The following is a 23,384-nucleotide window of genomic DNA, read 5'->3' on the forward strand; positions in this document are numbered from 1 at the left end:
GGTAAGGACATTTTGTGATTTTTTAGGATGTATTTTTGTTTTTTAAGATTTATTTTTTGTTTCGTAAGAAGTATTATGTATTTTGCAATAAGAATTTGTGATCTTTTAGATTTATTTTTGTTGTGTAAGAATAATTTTTTGTTTTATATTTTGTAAGAAGAATTCTGTATAAGGTAAGGACATTTTGTGATTGTTTAGGATGTATTTTTGTTTTGTAAGATTTATTTTTTGTTTCGTAAGAAGTATTATGTATTTTGAAATAAGAATTTTTGATCTTTAAGATTTATTTTTGTTGTGTAAGAATAATTTTTTGTTTTATATTTTGTAAGAAGAATTTGTGATCTTTTAGGATGTATTATTGTATTGAGAAAAATATTTTTCGTTTTTTAACAATTATTTTGTGTTTTTAAAAACAGTTTGTGATTGTTTAGGATGTATTTTCTAAGAATTGTTTTATGTTTCGTAAGAAATATTTAGTATGATGTAACATGAATTTGTGATTTCTTAGGAAGTAGTTTTGTTTGTATGAATTGTATTTTGCTTTTTAAGAAGTATCTTTGTTTTGTAATAAGAATTTGTGATTTCTTAAGATATATAAAAACAAAAAAAATTTTTAAACACGAAAAACGGGTTTTAATTTTCTAACAAGCAGTGAACTACAAAACAATCAATTATGCACAAAAGCTCCGAATATTTCGGCCCCACATCTGGGAGCCTTTCTCAACGGAAAAAAAAATAAATAAATAAATAAAGCAAAAAAAAACAACTTAAATTACATTACAATAAAACATACTAAACACATAAAGAGAACAAAAAGCAAAAACGAAAGAAAAATATAAATAAATAAGAACAAAACTCACATATTAATTAAACACTTCCATGCACTGAATGTTTAATTAATATGTGAGTTTTGTTCTACTTTATTTATATTTTTCTTTCGTTTTTGCTTTTTGTTCTCTTTATGTGTTTAGTATGTTTTATTGTAATTTAATTTAAGTTGTTTTTTTTTTTGCTTTATTTATTTATTTTATTTTTTTTTGTCCGTTTATAAAGGCTCCCGGATGTGGGGCCGAAATATTAGGAGCTTTTGTTTTGTAGTTCACTGCTTGTTAGAAAATTAAAACCCGTTTTTCGTGTTTAAAAATTTTTTTTGTTTTTAATGGAAAAGCAGTGTGGTCTAAGAAATTTCTTAAGATATATTTTTTGTTTTGTAAGAAGTATTTTGTATTTTCTAGTAAGAATTTGTTTTTTCTTGGGATGTGCGCTGGAGGAATTCCTCGGGCTGGTAAATTGTGCCAGAAGAACCGTTATTTGGGATTTTTCATTAAGTTTAAACGATCGAATCTAGTGTAAACAGATATTTTGGAGGAAAATATAAAAAAATGCAATATGTATGATTATGGTTGCCAGAGAGTGCCTTGTCTCAGCCATTGAGTGTCATAGGCTGGGAATCACCACGGAATATCGCAATCTAACAATGAAATGGCACATGTCCGCTGTTCAAATAAAAACAATGTTCATTTTTAGTTTATAAGGCTATTTTTGTGGGGGAAGGGCTGAATAATCCTTATTTGAGATAATTTTAGCCAGAAGGTGTCATCAGGATGGTAGATTGTGCCAAGCTGGTCTCAATTGCCAGGAGGCATCAGGAGAAACGTTATTGGGGGTTTTTAACTAGGTTTGAACAATCGATTCTAGTGTAAACGGATATTTTTGCAGTAAAATGTAAAAAATGCCGTATGTGTGATAATGCTTGTCAGAGGGTGCCGTATTTCAGCCATTGAGTTTCATTGACTGTGAATTGCCATGGAACATCGCAATCTAACAATCAAATGGCAACTTTCCGATGTAAAAAAAAATGGTGATTTTTAGTTTATAAAGTTATTTTGTGGGTAAAAGATTGAAAAACCCTTAAATGTGACAATTGATGTCAGAGGGGTGCCATTTGCCAGCCATAAATTACCACGGTGGCAGCTGCACAACATCTAAAAAAAAATAAAAAAAAATAAATGAAAAAAAACTATAAACAGGTGGCAAAAGTAAAGAAAATTAATCACATGAAAACAAATATTTTTTTACTAGTCTTTTGAAGGTGCCAAACGAGTGGCATTCTCGAGCCGAATCGGGAAGGGTGTTCCATTTCAAATGACACGCAACAAGAGGATTAAAATCGGATCTTATTGTTGGTGTATGGGGAATTTGGATATTTAGATAACTACGGAGTTGATAATTTGACCGATCAGATACAAAAGAAGACGTAAACCTAAGGGACCTAGGAATATCACCATGGAGCTGAAGAAAAGCGAAAGACGCACGGGAAAGAATATAAAGTTTTTTAAATATCAAATAACGGTTTAGTTGCCGAACGTTTTACATCCTGGATAATATTTATAGCTTTATCATAAGTATTCGAAAGCGGTTTGAGAAAAGAAGGGAAAGTAGACATCCATATGACTGAACAATAGGAAACATAAGAATGAATTAAGCTATGAAATAGGATTCTTAGAATTGGTCCTGGAAAGATATGTTTTAGTTTTCTTAGAATACCGAGGCTTCTGCATACCTTCATTTTAGTCAAATCAATATGGTGTTTAAAAGATAAATTTTCATCTAGGAGGATACCTAGGAAATGGATATGGCCATCCTTTGGTCTACTAATAAAGCCTTTGGATATATGAATTTCAGATAATTGAGGACAAGCCTGGGATATACGAGAAAAAACTAAAAAACTAATTTTATAAACATTTAAGGCAAGAGAGTTAGCATCAAACCAAATTGAAACTCTCTCAAAGAGGTCCACTAACCTTGTACGAACCTCATCCTCTGTTATCCCAGAAGTAATAAGGGTATTATTATCGGCAAAAGTAACAAGAGAATCCGAGGTATGCAAACTATAGTTATGGGTAAGGGAGACTGTTGGAGGACATAGATGACAGCAATAAAGAGGATTTTTATTTCCAACTGCAAGAATTAAGTCATTTATATAAATTAAAAACATTACCAGCCCCAACACTGACCCTTGAGGGACCCCCTGATCAACACTTGTTGGTGAGCGAAAAAGTGAATCAACAGACATTATTCTACCAGACAAGAAAGAATTGAACCACACAAACGCTCTACCTCTTACGCCAAAATGAGAAAGTTTAAATAGAAGAACATTCTGGGTTAAAGAATCAAAGGCTTTACGAACATCCAGAAACAAAGCAGCAGGAATCAAATGGGAGTCTATGGCAGAGTGAAGATAATTCAGTAAAACTGCACAAGCATGCTCAGTCGAATGATTTGTTTGAAAACCAAATGGAAAATCGTGAAAAAAATCTTTAGAAGAAAGAAAATTATTAAGAAGAGAAAGCATCGCCTTCTCAAATTTTTTGCTAAACACAGACAACAAAGAAATTGGCCGATAGTTGGCTGGATCATTTCGTGTCCCCCCCCTCTTATATAATATGATGACTCGAGCACGCTTGAGACTACTCGGGAAAATACAATGCTGAAAGGAGAGGTTAATAAGTTTCGTTAAGGGATAAATAATAAAAGGAAGTATGAACTTAATTACTTTAGTAGGAATATTATCAGGGCCAGACGACGAAGAATTTTTCAATCCCATAACAATTTTAGCAATTTCTTTCTCCGTCGCTGGTTCCAAAAACATTGACTTCATACAAGGTGGCCCAAGATAAGACCTGAAGTTGGATCCTGAAGGAGAAGAACCAACAGCCGAAGCGGTACTTTTACCAATATGCGCAAAATATGAAGTAAATGCATCTTGAACATTCAGTTCACCTTCGATGATTTTGCCATCGAGATCCAAAATAGAAGGGGCTGATGGAGACTAAACAGAGGGCCTAAGCACATAATTTATAACCTGCCAAGTTTTTCGTATATCTTTACCACAATCAGAAAAACAATTAAAATAATACTGGGACTTGGCCTTTCGACACACAGAATTATAAATATTCCTATAAATTTTAAATCGCTGAAAGCAAATAGCTTTCATTCAAGGGCTAGCAGAATTAAAGGCCCTCCAGAGATTATTTTTTCTCCTACAACTCCTAAGGAGACCAGGGGTCATCCAACGATTTAGAGGAAAAGCATTCTTAGACTTACGATTAGAAGGTGAAACAGAACAAATATCAAGAACAGCGTCTTTAATAGACTCATAAAAAGTACCAAACAAATTACAAAAACCAGAATCACTCCTAAAACCACCCCAAGAAATGTCTACCAATATTGACCTAAGAAGCATCAATTCCACTTCACCAAACCTAAAAGGCCTCTTACCAGACTCACAAGTCCTCTCAATAGTCAGTTTATCAAAACAGTATCTATAGTAAACAGGGAAATGATCGGAAATGTCGCTAACTAAAACATAATTTTGGATCAAGGTAGCCGTGCAGAAAATATTGTCAATCAGAACCGACGTACTCTCTGTTATGCGAGATGGGATACATACAGACAGTAAAGTACCTGCGGCAAGCCTGTACGACAGAAAATCCAAAGATACAGAAGACTTTATATCCATCAAGTTCATATTAAAATCTCCCATAATAATTAATTCAGTCGACTGTTTTAGGACGGTATCCAGTAGATCATTAAGGGTGTGTAGAAACAGTGGAATAGAGCCACTAAGAGATCGATAAATAATATCAACAATTAAATCCTTACCTCCACAGTTAATATCTACGAAAAGTGACTCAAAGACACCTTCGATATTTCTGGATAAATCCATTCTAAGAGAATATGGGACATTATTAGAAATATAAAAAGCAAGACCACCCTTGGCCATCTTTTCTCGATTCAGTGGTTCCATTTTATAACCTTGCAAATTCAAAAGCATATTATTTTAGAATCTAAAAAAGTCTCGCACAAACCAACAACGTCAGGTAGCCCATCAGAAACAATCTGTTTTAGATGGTCAATTGAAGAACAAAAACCCTGAATATTCAACTGGAGCACTGAAAAATATCTATCCCGTTTGACAGCCTCCCTTAGACTAGAAACATATTTACTTATTACTGCGTGGTTCACTGTCGTCAAATCACTGTTGACATGTCCGATAGAATTATTGATAATACTTAAAACATCTAACGGGTTATTTTCAAGCTCAAAAGTCGTCCTACAACTGGGGCCTTTTCTAATTTGCTATTAAAAAAAATAAAATAGATTTTAGATATGGCATTAAATCATAAAATATACATGCACAAAAAAAAAAAAAAAAAAAAAACATATCTAAGCACAATCCGCGAATGATCGAATCTTTCGTATCATTGATTGACCAAAATCAATGTCAGTCTTTCTGAAATAAAAGAAAGAAAAAGAAAAAAAAATGAAGATAACAGTCTGAAGTATTAAAGGGTTTCCTGCTCAACGTTTTTCTTTCTAAGAATGTAAATTGAAAATTCTTGTATGATTTCAGTTCAAACAATGTGCAACATGTTTACCTTTCTACTAAAAAATTAATGTCGTATATGTTGGATTGATTGACCAACTAATGAATCAGCAACATTTAATTTTTAATTAGAAGAGAAGAAGGATGTACCACCTTTATTAAAAATTCAACGCAATATTAAAGAAGTCAAGACAGCTAATGAACCTTTTAAGTCAATGGACCGGAATTTTGCTGTGACCCGGACGTTATTATTTTGTTTAGTATGAAAAAAGTTTTTTTTTATTTTAATACTTTGGTATCTCTGCTGATGATGAAGACTGACTATGTCTTTGAAAAATCCACAACTTTTGTATTTTTTTTCACTGTCTAATAAAATGATGTGATCCCTAATTGGAACTCTTATTTGTTTCGTCGTTGAAAAGGCAGTTTGGTCTCGGATTAAATGCTGACGTCATATATATGGGGATAATTAACCAACTATAGAAGCAGCAACATTTTATTTGCAATTAGAAAAATAGAAGATAAATTCAGCAGCATTTCATTTTTAATAATAAGCAGCACAGTAGCGCTGCCTAAGTAAAGAACGATGTTGGGACAATTTATTACTTATTTATTTATTATTTTTTCTAGACCAGGGCACTTCGTATCGAAGGAGTTACCGTAGAAACATTGAAAATGGCTTAATCGATTGGAAATTGGAATGGCTAGTGCCCTTTTTATTAGTTGAAAGTGATTGGAAGACAACTAACATCCTTTCCACGCCCACCATTTCCCCCAACACATCCATCAAAATTTTGAGATAGCCATTTTGTTCAACGTAGTTGATATAAAGATAGAGATTATATTTTTGAGGAGGATACTCCCCCCACAGCCCTCAGGGAAAAGGTTGTAAGTTATGTCCTGGGGGCATATAAGGTTTTTAGAGAAAGCTTTGTCGTAGAAACTACGAAAAAGGCTCATTCGATTGGAAATTCAAAGAGCTAGTGCCCTTTTTTATAGTCCAAAGTGATAGGAGGGCATCTAACCCCCCTCTCACTTCCCACTTTTTCCCAGACACATCAAATCAGAATTTTGACATATCCATTTTGTTCAACGTAGTTGAAAGCTCTGTAAATTAGGTCTTTGAGGATGATACCCCCCTGGCCCTCAGGGCAAGGGTTATACCCATGGGGCGTATAAGGTTTTCATAGGAAGCGTTGTCGTAGAAACTTCAAAGAGGGCTCATTTGATAGGAAATTGAAATGGCTAGTGCCCTATTTAATAGTCGAAAGTAATTGGAGGGCAACTAACCCCCTCTCACACCCACCATTTATCCAAACACATCCAATCAAATTTGCTCAACACAGTGGAAAGTTCTGAAAATTGGGTGTTTGAGGATGATAACCCCTCAGAGCCCTCAGGGCATGGGGTTATAAATTATGCGCTTGTGGCATATAAGGTTTTGATGAAAGCTTTGTCGTAGAAACTTGAAAAAGGCTCACTCGATAGGAAATTAAAAGGGCCCAGTGCCCTTTTTAGTAGTCGAAAATGATTGGATGGCAACTAACCCCCCTCTCATGCCCACCTTTTCCGCGAACACATCCAATCAAAATTTTTAAATAGCCATTTTGTTCAACGTATTTGAAAGTTCTGGAAATTAGGTCTTTGATGATGACGACCCCCCCAGCCCTCTGGGCAAGGGTTGTAAGTTATGCCCTAGGGGCAAATAAGGTTTTTATAGAAAGGGTTGTCGTAGAAACTTCAAAAAGGGCTCATTAAGCTGGAAATTGAAAGGGCTAGTGCCCTTTTTAATAGTCGAAATTGATTGAAGGGCAACTAACCCCCCTCTCACGCTCTCCATTTCCCCAAACACATCCAATCAAAATTTTGAGATATTTATTTTGTTCAACGTAGTTAAAATTTCTGGAAATTAGGTCTTTGAGGATGACAACTCTCCCTTTCATAACCCTCACAACAATGGTTGTAAGTTATGCCCTGTGGGCATATAAGGTTCTTATAAAAAAATTTGTCGTAGAAACTTTAAAAATGGCTCATTTGATTGGAGATTTAAAGCGATAGTGCCCTTTTTAATACTCTAAACTGAATGGAGAGCAGCTAACCCCCCTCTCACGCCAACCATTACCCCAAACACATTCAATCAAGGTTTGAGCCATTTAGTTCAACGTAGTTGAAAGTTCAGGCTGTATTTGAGGATGAATAACCAATACTGTATGTGAACAATGGTCAAAGTTCATAACTTGCAACCCTTCCCCCGGGAACTGTGGGGCATTAAGTTATCCTCAAAGACATATTTATTAAATTTTCGACTATGCTAAACAAAATGGCTATCTCAAAATTTTGATTGGGAGACTTCAGATATTCTATGACTTTGATTAGCGGTTGTTCAGATATTCTATAATTAATGGATCGATACGATCACCCCTAGGAAAAAAAAAACACGCATCCGTGATCTTTCTTCTGGCAAAAACTACAAAATTCCACATTTTTGCATATAGGAGCTTAAAACTCCTATAGTAGGGTTCTCTAATACTCTGAATCTGATGTTGTGATATTCATTTAAGTTTTATGACTTTTAGGGGCTGTTTCCCCCTTTTTCCGAAAATAAGGCAAATTTTCTCAGGGGCGTAACTTTTGATGAAACTGATATATTTGAAATCAGCATAAAAATCTGATTCTTTTGATGTATCTATTGTTATCAAAACTCCATTTTTTAGAGTTTCGGTTAATATTGAGCTGGGTCACTCCTTACTTACAGTTCGCTCCAACGAACTGTTTGATCACAAAAAATCTCTATCCGCTATCCCTTAAATTAGCAAAATCTTAAGTTTTTTTTATGGTTAAAGTACCAAGGACAGTAAAATTACAACAATTTTTCTCTCCGGTTTCCATCTTTGTTCTGAAGTTTTCAAAAAATTGAACTTTACGATTTTTTAAATTAAATTTCTATTTAGCAAGCTCAAAAAAGGAAATTTGATTTTCACTGTCAGTTGTACTTTTAAACTATCAAACAGTTTGTGGTAAGGAACTGTAAGTAAGGAGCGACACGGATAAATAGTAACAGAAATTCTAAAAAATGAAGTTTTGATACCAATAGATTTATCAAAAGAATCAGATTTTTATGGATTTCAAATATATAAATTTCATTAAGTTTAAACTTACCCATCAAAAGTTACGCACCTGAGAAAATTGCCTTATTTTCGAAAAAAGGGGTAAACAACCCCTAAAAGCCATATAACTTTAATCAAAATCACACCATCAGATTCCGCGTATCAGCGAACCCTACTATGGAAGTTTCAAGCTCCTATATGCAAAAAAGTGGAATTTTGTATTTTTTTGCCAGAAGAAAGATTACGGATTCGTGTTTATCTGTTGTTTTTTTTTTCCCAGGGGTGATCGTATTGATCCAGTAGTCCTAGAATATCAATAGAGGGTTAATTCAAATGGAATTTAAAATTTCTAGTGCCCTTTTTAAGTGACAAACAAAAATTGGAGGGCAACTTGGCCCCCTCCCCCGATCAATTTTATCCCGTAAGTTAATTCGTAAATTACGTCAGAAAAAAAATTCAAGAAAGCCATTTGGCCAAAAAAAGGAAAATTAATCCGCAAATTTCCTTTTATTATTTATGTACGGTGAGCCAAAATCAAAGCTGTATTAATTCAAAAACGTTCAGAAATTAAATAAAAAAACAAGTTTTTTTTAACTGAAAGTAAGGAGCGACACTAAAACTTAAAACGAACAGAAATAATCCCGTATATGAAAGAGGTGGTCCCCTCCTCAACGCCTTGCTCTTTACGCTAAAGTTTGACTTTGTCTCACAACTTTATTTTTAAAACAGTGAAAAACTTTAGCGTAAAGAGCGAGGATTTGAGGAGGGGATCGCCTTTTTCATGTACGGAATAATTTCTGTTCGTTTTAAATATTAATGTCGCTCCTTACTTTCAGTTAAAAACAACTTGTTTTTTTATTTAATCTACAAAAAAAATTGGCTAGCGGCAAAGCGCTCATAAACAGATTCGTCTGGTCTTGCAAAATTACTTAAATCTAACAAAATGAACGTGACAAATTTTATCAAAATGTAGGTCGCTTAAGCAGAACAAAATTTACAATTCTTGATGGACCAAAGTTTTCCTAACTAATTCGGTTGTATATCAAACTTACAAAACTAAGTGGCGGTTGTTCAGTCAAAATCAGAAAGCGAAGAGTTACCTTAGTGGATATCACAGCAAGTACGTATTATGCAACATATTTAGAAAACTATGGTTATTTTTAATTAGTTACAATAATTAAACAGAATAATTAAACTTTTTGTTTCCCCAATAGTTCAAGCATGACAACTTGGCTAAAACATGCAATATATTTTGCATTCAGCTCCCACAAAATCTCACTCTTAAACTTCCCGTTTCACTGAAGAGTTTGGCCTTGTGGTATTTATTTGGTAGACTAAAATGGTTTTTGACACACTATGAAATGCGTTACCACTCTATAAAGTCTTATCATATCTTTTACCGCAAAGGCCCACTGGCGTACGCAAGGAATCAGATATCTACTGGACCAGCAGGTGAAAGAGGGCTTTATATCCTCTCAAGAAAGAATCTATTGCATTTTCTGGTTTCCCCCAGCATTAATAATAATCGTTCTGTTAGCTCGTGGAAACAGGATTGTTAGTTCTAATAATTACTACTACTACTACTTACTACTAACAACTCACCGCAGCACCAAGTCGCCTGAGGCCAATACAGCTACGCACGCTTCTCCTCCACCCCAATCTATTCAAAGCCTCTCTTTTTACACCCACCCACGAAGTTCCCATTTCCTTTAAATCTTTCTTTATGAAGTCCTCCCACCCCAGACGGGGACGACCTGCTTTCAGTTTAGCCGTAGATGGTTGGCTGAAAAGAACAATCTTCGGCAATCTGTCATTCGCACATTATGCCCACCTCAACCTTTCTTTCATTATAGCCCTAGAGAGCGGTATTGAACCACATTTTTCGTATAGCCTATTGTTTGAAATACGATTAGTCAGCCGGGTACCCAGAACAATCCTTAAACAATTTCTCTGGAAAATATCTAGCAAATCTTCATCCGCTTTCCGGAGCGTCCATGCTTCAGAGCCATATTTGACCACTGTCATCACTGTAGCTTCTAATATTCTAATCTTGGTTTGCAGACTTATCTTCATATTCTTCCAGACTTTTTATAACTGTGAAAAAACACCCTGAGCCTTGGCTATTCTACTTTTAACATCTTCACTGCTCCCACCATCTTTACTAATAATACTACCAAGATAAGTGAAGCTGCCAACCTGATCAATCTTTTCATTACCCAACGTCACCTTTTCATCTTCCCTTATTCCTAGCCTTAGTGACTTAGTCACTAATTCACCCTGAACTCGCAAAACCTTTAAAACTTCATTCATTTTGCTCACACTTTCATCAAGGATGCTTAAATCATCAGCGTAATCTAAGTCCAGGAGACTTTTTCCTCCCCATTTGATTCCGTGGTCTCCAATTGCCTTTCCTGTGCTCCTAAAGATGAAGTCCATCAAAATAATCCATATAAAGGGGGATAGAACACCACCCTGCTTAACTCCTGATTTAATACAAAACCAGCTGCTAACCTCATTTCCTACCTTAACTGCAGCAGTGTTATTCTCGTACATAGCACTAATCAATCACTGTAATGTATTTGTCTGGTATATCATACAAGGATAAAACCTTTACTAAAACTCTTCTATCAACAGAATGGAACGCTTGCTTATAATCTATAAAACTGAGGACCAAAGGTGTTTGAAAATTCAGGCAATTCTCAATTATTAACCTAAGAGTGAAAATTTGGTCGGCACATCCTCTACCTTTTCTGAAACCGCATTGCTCTTCTCTTAGAACTTTGTCTACTGCATCTCTCAGTCTAAAAAGTATCATATTCTAAGTAATTTACTACCTATAGAGACCAGACTAATGCATCGATAATTACCACACTCACTTTTATCACCTTTCTTATAAAGTGGCTTAATTAAGGTTTTCCTAAAATCGTTAGGTACTTCCCCTTTTTCAAAAATTATTTTCATAATTTTCAGTAGCTTATTTCTAACCTCAGAGCCACCATATTTAAGAAGCTCATTTACCACTCTATCAGCACCTGGAGCACATCCTCTACCTCTTCTGAAACCGCATTGCTCTTCTCTTAGAACTTTGTCTACTGCATCTCTCAGTCTAAAAAGTATCATATTACTAAGTAATTTACTACCTACAGAGACCAGACTAATGCCTCGATAATTACCACCCTCACTTTTATCACCTTTCTTATAAAGTGGCTTAATTAAGGTTTTCCTAAAATCGTTAGGTACTTCCCCTTTTTCAAAAATTATATTCATAATTTTCAGTAACTTATTTCTAACCCCAGAGCCACCATATTTAAGAAGCTCATTTACCACCCTATCAGCACCTGGAGCCTTATTATTTTTTAATCCTTTTAGTACTGTTGCTAATTCGTCCTCACAAAAAAAAATATTCCTTCACATCCAAGGTATCACAAACTTTTTCATTTTCCTCTATTTTTCTTCTTGCAACTCTATCTCGGTTAAGCAAATTCTCAAAATGTTCGGCCCATCTCTCTTTAGTTTTTTCCTTATCGCTAATTGCGACCCCATTCTTATCTTTAACTGGGCCAAGTCCGGATGGACTACTCCCTCTTAATTTGTTAACGTGTCAGTACAATATTTTACTATTATGCCGTCTAGCTGCATCTTCCAGATCCTCGGCAATTTTATCCATGGCCTCCACTTCACACCTCCTTAGTTCATATTTTAATGCTTTCTCCGCTTTCTTTACATTTCTTTTGTTTTCATACGATCTATCACTCAGATAATTCTTGTACAAGTCCTTTCTCCTTTCTATTAAACATAAAGCTTTTTCACTAATATTCTTAGCTGCAGTTCTAGTTTTCTTCCCTACTGCACCTTCACCAACTTTTTCAAAATTATTTAAAAGCAACTTTTTCAAAATTAAAAGCAACTTCAGCAAAATTATTTTTCTAAAATTTTTCCAACCATCTTCCACATTTTCAAATTTTAAACTCTGAAGTTTAGTATTCAACTGTTCCTGGAAAATTTCTCTCAAACTCTCATCCTGGAGTCTACCAGTATCATAACTTCCCGGAAGGTAGTTACCCTTCCGATATTTCAGCTTTAAATTAACCCTTGACACTACTGGATGGTGATCTTTACTTTTAACATCAATAACAGCACTCCTATATACCCTAGTATCTTGTATTGATCATGCCAGTCTTCGGTTTAATATAACATAATCAATAAGGTTTGCTCTCTTACCATCACTTGAATACCATGTTAACTTATGAGCCATTTTATGACCAAGCACCGTATTGGTTATAACTAGATTGTTATACCTACAAAATTGCAACGTATCCATTACTGTACTCTTTTCCTGCACCAAATTTACCTAGGCTGGGATACCATCTATGCCTATTTCTACCAACCTGGGTGTTAAAATCTCCCAGTAATAACATCATATTTCTACCTGGGACATTGTCTATTTGCTCCTGTAACTGTACGTAAAATTCATCTGAGTCCCTAGTATCTCTGTCAGTCGGTTCTACAGGGGCGTATACTACTATAACTGATACCCTGAACTTTCTAGTCATAAAATGAGCATTTAGTATTTTATTATTAATACCTTCCCAGCCTAAACAAGACTTAGTAGCTTCCTTATTCATCATGAGCCCTACTCCCTGTCTATGTACCCCATCCTTCCTGCCTGAGTAAACAAATTGTATATCACCTAATTTCATGGTTCCCACTCCTGGGATATGAGTTTCTGAAACTCCTAATAAATCTAGTTCGAATCGTCTGAATTCGTCAGTCAAAATGCCGATACGATAGTCATTTTTTAATGTGGTAACATTCCAAGTTCCAATTTTCATGTTCTTTAAATCATTTAAATTATTTTCGCCTCAGGAAAAGCAATGATCCCGGATACCAGTGTAGGACGGGGATCACATATCTTCTCAAGTCTACACCGAAGTGCTTAAGCCGACTTAGAACCGGACAGCAAGAAGTCCCAGGGACCTCCATGAATGGAGGCTTTTTGCAATCCTGGGCCCATCTTGGTCAGAACATGGTTTTCAGCACTTGGCGATGCTCTTTTATCAACAAGAGTCGAAATCCTGCACAGACATACCAAGCCCAGAAGAATTGTCGATTAGTCAGAATCCCTTGCGAATGCTGTGTCGTTTACTAGACTATAATTTCCTCGAGGTGTGCCACTCCTCAAGTGGGAATAGAGTTGACCACAAGGTCCCCAGTCTTGCAGGTACTCCGAAAAGGTCGAGGCAGCCCTTTGCAGAGGCCGTTGTCCATAGATCTGGATCTTACGCCCTGCCGCAGTTGTCCTCCTATAGAGGATCCTCCGTCGATGGTGTTCTGCATTACCATGCAATTTAACCCATTACTGGGAGAAGGTTTGCAACGCATGGGACTTGTGGACAAACCAGTGGGCCCTTTTGAGTGTACATTTGAGGGGCCTTCTTCCTCCTCCACCTGTATTTATGACCCCGGGCGAGGGGGCCGCAGTTTCTATTATGGACCCCCGGGGACAATATCCCCCCTTGGTCCGTGCCTTCTATGGAGGTACCCTACATATCTGTAGAGCGTTCCCCTATCGCCACCTGGGGACACGCTGAATGGCCTGGGGGAGGCCAAGAACATAAAAATGAAATTAATTAAAAATATTATGTTTCCTTTAAACATGGGAAATGGTATAGTCTTCTGTATGACTTTTTAAACATCAAATTATTATAAAGAAGTATGAACAAAGTTATACAGAAGAATTTTTGGAATTACACTTATGGTCAAAGTTAAATGAGTATTATGAGCTAACATAATACTTATTTTTTTTTTATTTATATATATATATATACAGTCTGCCAAACAAAGTAGTAAGTTTTTTCGTTTTGAGTATTTTATAATTCAAAATCAAAATTCTTACTTGTGGGAGACTAGTGCTATCAAAAAAAGCCAAGTTAGTCATTATGGATTTATTAATCTAGTTTAGGAAAGTAACGTGACAGTCTTCCCGCTTGAATGCATCGATTTTAATTGAGTCCCACAACGATTCAACCTGAGCTGCTTGATTTAGGATTTACCTCGAGGGAAACTTCAAAAATTCCTAGTAGAGTTTCGAGCTCCTCTTTTGATTTCGGGATGGGAGAATTGTTGATTGCGCACTGTAATTAGTTATAATAATTACTCCTAACAATCTGCGGATACATGATATTTAGGCAGGACAGGAATAAATGTCCAAATTAATTCCCAAAATAAAGATATGTACTAAGCAAATCTTTTATTTGTTTATATCTCAGCATCAAGGCCGTATCCAGGGGGGGGGGGGGTTACCAGGTTTGAACCCCCCCCCCCTGAAATGTTTGACCGAGTCGAAAATAAGTAAATCCGAGGTAAAAATCAGTAAAAATAGTCGAAAACTGAGTCAAAAATTAGTACCCCCCCCCCGAAAAAAAGAAATCCTGGATCCGCCCTTGCTCAGCATTCACTCTAACAGCATTTATAATTGCTAAAAAAATCTGGCTAACGACTGTTGACTACAAATTGTAGGGTAAATTAACTATTAAAGTGGGGTAGCCACTGATTATAATGATGAATAGTGGAACGAGCAGAATTAATCTCTATGCTGGAGATCATGTGGGAATATGGTCAATTACATCACACCATTGTAACCCCAAAGGCAACTAACAGATTTTTTTCAACTGTTGGTCAATAATTCTAGGGGGGTTTAATTTTCATTTTTGTGATGTATTTCTAAGTTTTTGTATGTTTTCTTCCACTGCCTCTTTTCGTGACGATTTCTGGTCATTGAAAGTATAAAGACAGATTTAAAACACCGTTTTAAATTTCAGGATAAGAATAAAAATGGAATACAAAAAAGTAAAACACAAAAGAAATACAAAGCCATCTTTTGTAAATGAACTAATTTTTAAAATTTATTTTATTCGTTATAGAATATTTAATTTATCCTTACCCACAAGGATGCATGTAAATTTGAACATAGAAGTATCTTGACAAACATGAAAGAAAAATCATACTGAATTTCCTTTTTATTTTTGGTGTCTTAACAAAAATGAATCATCATCCGATGAAAAATATTTATTTTTTAACTATCTTAAGCTGGAAAAAATTCCTTTGTTAAGTATCGTCATAAATATCGTCAGCAAAAGCATTCTTAAGACTAAAAAGACAATTACTACAAGCATATCAAAACTTTTGTGCTAACCAACTGTACGTAAGGCCAAACTCGGCGAATAGCAGCGGAAACTTTTACATGGTAGGAGGCACTTGAGCCGAATCCTAACCTATTATGGGGTACCACCTCCATGTTGAAGATGCGGTAATGAGGTGCGTTGACAGGTGGCACCGTTCCCCGTCTAATTATGCATGGCAATGGATTTATGGGCTTTGTTGGGCTAACCACCCGACAAAGCTTCTTTATCCTGGTTATGATTAACAACAAAAAGCCTCGGAAGAAACAGCCATTTCGACGACGACCTGTAGCACGTCCACCGACCATCCAAACGGACCTGTTTACGGTAGCCCACTGCAATGTACGAGGTCTCAGATCTGAGTTTGACCGGTTCCTACATTTAGTGAACTCGGTCAAGCCATCTATCATGTGCATCACTGAGACCAATCTAAACCAAGAAATTCAGAGTAGTGAGGTTGCCATACAGGGATACACGCTCCTCAGGCGGGATCGAGAGCATACTGACGGCGCTAAATACGAAGGAGGAGGTGTCGCTGTTTATATACAGAGCCATATACCTTATTCATGCCTGAACATACCAGATTCAGCAGGCGAAGAAGCTCTGTGGGTCAGGGTGACCCTCCCAAATAAGTCCGTGATTGTCGGTACCGTGTATAACCCTCCAACTTACCGGATTACCAGCTACCTTAAAACCTCCCTTGAATATATTCGGGGCAAGTACGCTAAGTGTGCTATTATCCTTCATGGAGACTTAAACGTCCATTATAGCGTGAGGCTTCGCAGAAAAAATACTGATTGGGAAGGTCTGGACTTCTGTGATCGATCTCTCTCTGACGGGCTGGAACAACCTATCGATTTCGACATTTATCATAGCCCAAACGGATCATCTCTTCTTGACCCATTCCTTACAGATCACCCTGATTCCTTTAAGGTAGACGCTCATGCTTTCACCAGTGACCAAGTTGTCGTCGTTGCACGTGGAAACCTACGTATTCCACCTCCAATAAAGCATGAACGAACAATCTGGCTATACAAAAGAGGTGATTGGGACGGTTTGAGAAACACTCTTTTTTCTCAGCAGTGGAGAGCCTTCCTCCTGGAAGGCCCAGAGAAAAGTGCAGATAAGTACCAGCAGGCCATAGTTGACTCTGTCGAAAAGCATATCCCTTCAAAGTGGATCCAGGTGTCCAGTAAGGACAAGCCTTGGTTCAACGCCCAGTCTAAGAACACAATCCGAGCAAAGCAAAAGGCACACAAGCGATGGCTACTTTCGAAGAGTGGAGAGGACAGAATTGCATTCAAAAATGCGCGTAAAGATGCAGTTTAGGCAATTCAGTAGTCCCGGGTTCAGCATAAGGAGAAATTCGCCACCAAGCTTCAACTTGCTTCGGCAAAGAGTTGGTGGAAAATTGTCAAGGAGGCTTTACCGTCGTCCAAGGGGACCTCAATTCCGTCTCCCCAGAGTAACGGGACAGTGGTACAAGATCCAAAGGCAAAGGCTGAAGCTCTTGCTAAGGCTTTTGCCAAATTCTCGAATCTAGACGATGACGGTAGAGAAGTGCCAAAATTCTCCGACCGAACCGACACTGTCCTGAAACGCGTGAATTTTTCTGCTCCCTTCGCATTCTGCAACATCTGGATGTGACCAAAGCCACGGGTCCTGACAACATACCAAATGTTGTCCTCAAGTCCTGCACTGTCGAACTAGCTGGACCCTTGTCATTGCTTTTCCAGCTGTGCTTTCGCTCCGGAACCTTCCCACGAACATGGAAGTCTGCCCATGTTATACCTACTCTAAAGCCAGAAGGCGATCCAACGAGCGTGGGCTCCTATAGACCTACTAGCCTTCTCTCCTGTGTTGGCAAAGTCTACAAGAGCGTCTCCAATAAAACACTTCATCAGTACCTGGAATCAAATGACCTTCTAGGCAATCGCCAATATGGATTCCGCCGGAAACGCTCAACATTTGACTGCCTAGTGGCCTAGTATCAGGATTGGATAGAACTACTGACAATGGGATATGACATCAGGCTACTATCCTTCGACATTGCGAAAGCTTTTGGCAGAGTATGGCACCGTGGCCTGCTAAAGAAACTCTCTGTGTATAGTATTCTTGGATGTCTGTTAGAAGTGATTGAGAGCTTTCTTACCGATCGTTCATTGCGGGTTGTTCTTGATGGGTTTATTTCCCGCGAATATCCAGTGAAAGCAGGGGTACCCCAGGGCAGTGTCTTGGGACCTAAGCTCTTCCTTATATACATAAAAGACATGGGAGACAAACTTGCAAACCCTCTGCATCACTATGCCGACGATACCAAGACACACTCAGCCGTCCCTAAACACGAAGACCCAGCACAAGCGTCTCTGTCCTTACAGATGGATTTTTTGAAAACTGAAGTTTTCTGATGTATGGATGATTAATTTGAATGCCATAAAATAAAAGAAGCTTCTAATGATCTGATCAAAGATGTCATGTGAACATCACCGTTTCATCTTCAAAAATGAAGCTATAAAGAGATTCGACGAGCTTCGTCTACTGGGGATTCATTTCTCCACCGATCTCTCTTGGAACAACCACCTTGATCGGGTGAGAACCTCCTGCGCAGGAAAGCTGGGAGTTACTCTTCGCTGCAAAAACCTTCTTCGATCAAGCTTGATCATCCCACTCTATAAGTCTTGCATCAGACCCATAGCTGAATATGGATGCCCGCTATATGCTCCAAAAACTCTGTTGGCACCACTTCAGAAGATCCAGAATAGGGCAAATAGGGCGGGCTGCGCCGCTACACAAGAATTGCTCCAGCCTCTAAATGAAAGGTTTGATGTAGCGTCGATGGCAGTTTTCTACAAGTACATGAATTCGCCTCCCTCAGACGAGCTCTCTCGAATTGTGTCCCCCTTTGTCCAGCCGACAAGGCAGACACGAAGGCACACAGTTCGGTCCAATTATCCAAAGGAGGATACGCCGAAAACCGAGTACTTGAGGAACAGCTTCATTCGGCGTTGCACTTCTATCTGGAAGGATCTTCCTGGAGATATTATCCCTGCAAATCCCTCTGTTGACACCTTCAAAAGAAGGTTCAATAGACATTTAAAACCTCGAGGCCATTGAAAGAGGTAAATGAATAGCGGCATAGCAGATACTTGGAAGTACCTGGCAACGTGAATATTGGAATTAAAAAAAAAAAAAAAAAAAAAAAAAAAAAAAATCTCTGAGAAAATGGAATGTCAATAACAATTAATACATCGAATAATTGAATTTTTATGCTAATTCCGAACATATTTAATTCATTAAATTTAAAGTTACCTATCAAAAGCTGTGAGCCTGATATAATATGGCTTATTTTAGAAAAGGCACGGGGAAATACCAACAAAGAGGCAAGTAATTTTCATGAAAACCATGCGTTTAGTTTCAGTATATGAGAAAATCCTAATCTAGAGGTTTGAAGCTCGTATCTACAAAAATGAGGAATTTATCTTTTTTCCATAGGAAATATACGTTTACGGCTTTATTTATTGTTTTGATTTTACTTAATTATTGGTTTCCCTAGGGGGCATTGTATGAAACTAATGGTCCTAAAAGGTTGGGAGAGTGCTCTTTTAAACAGAAATCAAAATTTCCGATGTTACTTTTAAAAGACCAAAACTATTTTGCCCCGAGACAGTGGTGGTTTCGGCCATGTTGTTTCACTAAACTATGAATTTGCCACAAAGGGGTCTAGTTTTCTGTCGATTGAAAATTCGGATTTAACAAATAGATTTAATATCTATCCTGTTTTTTCCTGGCCATAGAGACTTACTATTTTATTCTATGTTTAATTGTTTTTCTCGTAAATTTATTGGTTGAATAAATTGATTGATTGATTGATTGAATAGTATTGGAAAGTATATATTGAGTTTCCGGAGGAAAACATGCCACACAGTGGCGTACTCATTCCCAAAAAGTCGAGTAGTCCATATAGAATACATGGTTAATATTGACAATTATCATAATGCTTGATTTAACTAAGTTGATTCACTTGTTAAATTTTTCATAAAATTATGTTCAATGATTTATAATTGCGAGTCACAAATTATGAATGAAGGGGAGCTGGGTCACTGTTTAGAAGGGAGGGACACATGCCTAAAATAGTGCATGTCAATGCCAAAGTTTTCTAACTCCGTATGAGCCTTCAGACTGACATAGAAAGGAGTGTGTGTGCGTTGGGGGGGGGAGATAGGAATTAATCTCTCATCTCTATCTGGATAATATCTAAATAAGGGAGCTACGGAGTGAAAGCTTTTAGCTTTCACTCGGAGTGAAAGCTGCCAATTACCAAAAAGAGGGTGTCTAATGCCTGAATTGCCTAACCCTCACTGAGCCTTCAGGTAGATATAGATTGAGGCTTGGGCTAAGGGATGGGGCGGGGAGCATAAATTAATGTTTAATACCGCTAAATTTACTGGAATGGTTTTTGGTATACGCCTTTATTATCGATGTTTAGGGAAGGGGGTGTAATAAAATACCCGACTATTGCGACACTTCTATGTAGGATAGAATGTTATATTCACAAATATACCGGTACAGAGTTGGAATAGCGAGGGAGAGGCATTATGGGTCTCATCGAAAAATTTCTTGGGGGAGCTCTAGTGCTACTAGTTATTAGCAAGGTTGACAAGTGCTACTAGGACCTTTGTTTTCACCAAGTTTAAATTGTAATATGTCCCATTTCCTATTAATACAATATTTATAAACTCATACCATCCTCATAGAAAATCCATCCCAAACATTGATAAAGACAGGACTTTAAAATTAAAAAAATATTTGAAAATTCCCCTCCAGAGAATTACACCACAAAAAATATGCTCCCCCGGGAAATTCCCATTTGGAAAATTTCCCCTTTCGTGCAGTAAATTTACCCCCTCCCCCCCCCCCCAAAAAAAAAATACCTCCTTTGAATGATTCTTCCCCATATTATTTCCCCTGAAATTCACTTGGGATATTTTCCAAACACATGTAGAATAATGATTGCCTTTTTCAATTTAGAAGTATTTGAAATTTATGATTATGATTATTAACTTACTCGTTGGACGTTGTTGGATAATTTTTACTACTACTCTTACTAAGAACTCGCTGCAACACAATCCATCTGAGGCCAACACAGCTACACACGGTCCCCCTCCACCCCAATTCATTCAATGCCTCCTTCTTTAAACTTTACTGAAAAGTTCCCATTACCATCAAATCTTTTCTTATGAAATTCTCCAACCATATTCGGGGACGACCTGATTTTTGTTTTGACCTACATGGTTGCCCAACAAGGAAAATCTTGGGCAACCTGTCATCTTTCATCCGCAGAACCTGTCCAAGCTATCTCAACTTTTCTATTATTGTAGCCCAAGAAAGAGATTTTGGCCCGCCTTTTTACTGTTTGAGATACGGTCAGTCAGTCGGGAAAACCAAATATTCCGTAGGTAATATCTCTGGAAAACATCCAGCAAATCATCCTCTATTTTGTGGAGGACAAACGCTTCAGAACCATACTTGACCACTGCCATCACTGTCGCTTCCAATATTCTTATCTTGGTGCGCAAAGTTATCTTCCTACTTCTTCCAAACTTTTTTTTTAACTGTAAAAAAAAAACACACCAAGGGTCATGGCTATTTTACTAATTATTACTACCTAGCAGTCCACTTGATCGATCTTCTCGCAACCCAACATCACTTCTTTACCTTCACTAATTTTTAGTGTTAGAAACTTGGCTTTCTTAACATTAATTTTCATTCCTTTTCTGCCCCCTGAACTCGCAATCCTTTAAAAATACATTTATTTTGCTAACATTTTCATCTAAGATACTTAAATCATCAGCAAAATTTAAGTCTAAGAAATCCCCAAATTATTCCTTTTTCTGCCATTGTCTTTGCTGCGCATCTTAGGACAAAGTCTATCAAAATGATTCATATAAATGGTGATAGGAATCAAGCCTGCTTAACTCCTGATTTAGCCCGACCCGGCTACTAAATTCATTTCCTATCTTAACAGCAGCAATTTTAATCTCGTATAAATCACTAATCACTTTAGTGCATTCATCTTTAGTATATCACAGGTAGCACAATGGCGTTGCTTAAGTAAAGAACGATGCTGTCACAATGTATTACAATGTATCACAATCTTCATATCGAAGGAGTAGTCGTAGAAACTTCAATTGGAAATTGGAATGGCTAGTGCTCTTTTTAATAGTTGAAAGTGATTGGAAGGCAACTAAAATCCCTTCCACGCCCATCATTCCCCAAAACACATCCAATCAAAATTTTGAGATCGCCATTTTGTTCAGCGTAGTTGATTTCCAAATAGAAATTATGTTTTTGAAGAGGATATTCCCCGCACAGCCCTCAGGGCAAGGGCTGTACGTTATGCCCTGGGGGCATATGAGGTTTCTTATAGAAAACTTTGTCGTAGAAACTTCAAAAAGGGCTAATTGGATTGGAAATTCAATGGGCTAATGCCCTTTTTAATAGTAGAAAGTAATTCAAGGGCAACTAGCCCCCCTCTCACGCCCACCTTTTCCCCAAACACATTCAATCAAAATTTTGAGATAGCCATTTTGTTTAACGTAGTTGAAAGTTCTGGAAGTTAGGTCTTTGAAGATGACAGCTACCTTTTGCCCTCAGGGCAAGGGTTGTAAGTTCTGCCCTGGGGGCATATAAGGTTTTTTATAGAAAGCTTTGTCGTATAACCTTCTAAAAGGGCTCATTTGATTGAAAATTGAAATGGCTAGTACCCTTTTAATAGTCGAAAGTGATTGGACGGCAACTAACATCCCTTCCACGCCCACCATTTATCCAAACACACCCAATCAAAATTTTGAGATAGCGATTTTGTTCAAAGTAGTTCAAAGGTCTGGAAATTATATCTGTTGAGGATGACACTCCTCCCAGAGCCCTCAGGGCAAGGGTGGTAATTTATGCCCTGGGGACATTTAAGGTTTTTTATTGAAAGATTTGTTGTAAAAACTTGAAAAGGGCTCATTCGATTTAAAATGCAAAGTGCTAGTGCCCTTTTTAATAGTCGAAAGTGATCGAAATTGATTGCAGCACAACTAACCCCCCTCTCACGCTCACCTTTTCCCCAAACACATCCAACCAAAATTTTGAGATATCTATTTTGTTCAACGTAGTTGAAAATTCTGGAAATTATTTCTTTGAGGATGATTACCCCCTCAGAGCCCTCAAGACAAGGGTTGTAAGTTATGTCCTGGGGGCATATAAGGTCTTTTATAGAAAGTTTTGTCGTAGAAAATTCAAAAGGGGCTCATTTGATTGGAAATTGAAAAGGCTAGTGCGCTTTTTAATATTCGAGAGTGAATGGAGAGCAATTAACCTCACTCTCACGTCCATCATTTTCCCGAACACATTCAATCAAAGTTTAGAGAGAGCCATTTTCTTCAACGTAGTTGAAATTTCTTGAAATTATGTATTTGAGGATGACAAACCCCTCAGAGCCCCTAGGACAAAGCTTTTAAGTTATGCCCTGCTGCCATATAAGGTTTTCATAGATAGTGTTATCCTACAAAACTTCAAAAGGGGCTCATTTAATTGGAAATTGAGAGGGCGAGTTCCCTTTTTAATAGTTGAAAGTGATTGGAGGGTAACTAACCCCCCTCTCACGCCCACCATTTCTCCAAACACATCCAATCAAAATTTTCAGATAGCCATTTTGTTCAA

The 23,384-nt window shown here is 37.2% G+C and overlaps 1 protein-coding gene across 1 annotated transcript in view; it reads left to right on the plus strand.

The window, feature by feature from the left end:
• The first annotated feature begins 9,576 nt into the window (after positions 1 to 9,576).
• LOC148953422 (uncharacterized) overlaps positions 9,577 to 23,384 on the plus strand; it is a 54,732-nt gene continuing 40,924 nt past the window's right edge. Inside the window, exon 1 of the mRNA XM_089087663.1 lies at positions 9,577 to 9,616. The gene's annotated coding sequence lies outside the window, so the exon portion shown is untranslated. The remainder of the gene's footprint in view (positions 9,617 to 23,384) is intronic.

This window comes from Artemia sp. Qi Xiang Cuo, chromosome 4 (assembly GCF_049724085.1).
Source record: "Artemia sp. Qi Xiang Cuo chromosome 4, ASM4972408v1, whole genome shotgun sequence".
NCBI classification, from domain to species: domain Eukaryota; kingdom Metazoa; phylum Arthropoda; class Branchiopoda; order Anostraca; family Artemiidae; genus Artemia; species Artemia sp. Qi Xiang Cuo.